The following is a 1,357-nucleotide window of genomic DNA, read 5'->3' as shown; positions in this document are numbered from 1 at the left end:
CTATAGTCTAGTCTATAGTCTAGTCTATATTCTAGTCTATAGTCTAGTCTATAGTCTAGTCTATAGTCTAGTCTATAGTCTAGTCTATAGTCTAGTCTATAGTCTATTGTCTATGATCTATCATCAAAAGTATATCTAAAAATTACTTCTTAAAGCTTGCTAGCAGTTAGAATTGGGTCATATATGGTTTCGCACGATACACTGAATGTACGTTAGTACATTCTATCCAGTTTACCACCCCATTTACTTTAAATATTTAACTTTTATTATAAGGAAATCAAAAGCATTTATTAAAATGATTTTTTTATGTGTAAAAGTTAGTTTAGCAATAACAACATAAAGTGAATAAATAGTATGTATATACTTACATATACATATATACAAGCTCTTAACATATATGTACATATCGCCACCTAAAGGCAAAATGGCGTAATAACCAAAAATTTAAGATTGACTTTTTGATTGAAAATCTTTAAAATACATGTTGTTGCAAATTTTTAAAAATCTATTGTCAAAAGCTCCGATTTTATTGACATTAAATTCAAAAGAACGAACAAAAAATAATTCATTTCCACAAGTCAGAAAGTTTAAAAAACAGCATAATAGACAATGTCTTATTTAAGTTGGGATATAGATCTTGTTAAAAATATTATTTTTTTATAGGAACAATAGTTGTTACTTTATTTTGCTTTTTATCTCTGCTGTAAAATTTGTAAAAGTGTTGTTAAGCCCTTTTGCATTTCAGATGTCGATATGTATGTTGAAGGAATAGAGAAGTTTTAGAGTCATGAACACATCTTCAGTTTAATTTGGCATTTGTCGCCTTCAGGCAACAAAATTTATATAAACATGAATGAACACACATACATACATATTCTTTCAAAACTTTATATAAATACAACAATTCCCTATATTCTATGACTAACAAAACTAAGAGTAGGACTAAGAAATACAAATAATTTATATTAAACATTATACACTTACATATACATACATGTATACATATGTATGTATATGTATGTATGAGAGAAGCAGTCATCCAACCAACCAAACAGTTATTCAGTTAGACATTTATTCGTTTCATACAAAACGTTTATTACTCAGAAGATATAGACATTTCAACATTTGTGCATACTTATGCAAGTATGTGAGTGTATATTATTTCTTATATATGTATGTGTGCCTGTGTGTTTATATTTCTATACTAATATTAAATGTAACCTGAGGTAAAAATTTGGATTTTTATTTAAAACTGCCAAGAAAAATAATAGCAATAATGATGAAGAGATACTAATGTCTATCAAGGATTATATTTTCTAATCCGGAAATAGTATTCTTTTTATTTTACTTTATTATT

General features: G+C 26.6%; 1 protein-coding gene across 4 annotated transcripts in view; it reads right to left on the bottom strand.

Annotated features, from left to right (window-relative positions):
- The window catches only part of LOC111686578 (hemicentin-1), a 191,460-nt gene that overhangs the window by 18,908 nt on the left and 171,195 nt on the right, over positions 1 to 1,357 (bottom strand). The gene's annotated exons all lie outside the window — the stretch shown is intronic.

The sequence above is a fragment of the Lucilia cuprina genome, chromosome 3, assembly GCF_022045245.1.
Source record: "Lucilia cuprina isolate Lc7/37 chromosome 3, ASM2204524v1, whole genome shotgun sequence".
Classification (NCBI taxonomy): domain Eukaryota; kingdom Metazoa; phylum Arthropoda; class Insecta; order Diptera; family Calliphoridae; genus Lucilia; species Lucilia cuprina.
This window is presented reverse-complemented; position numbering and strand designations above follow the sequence as displayed.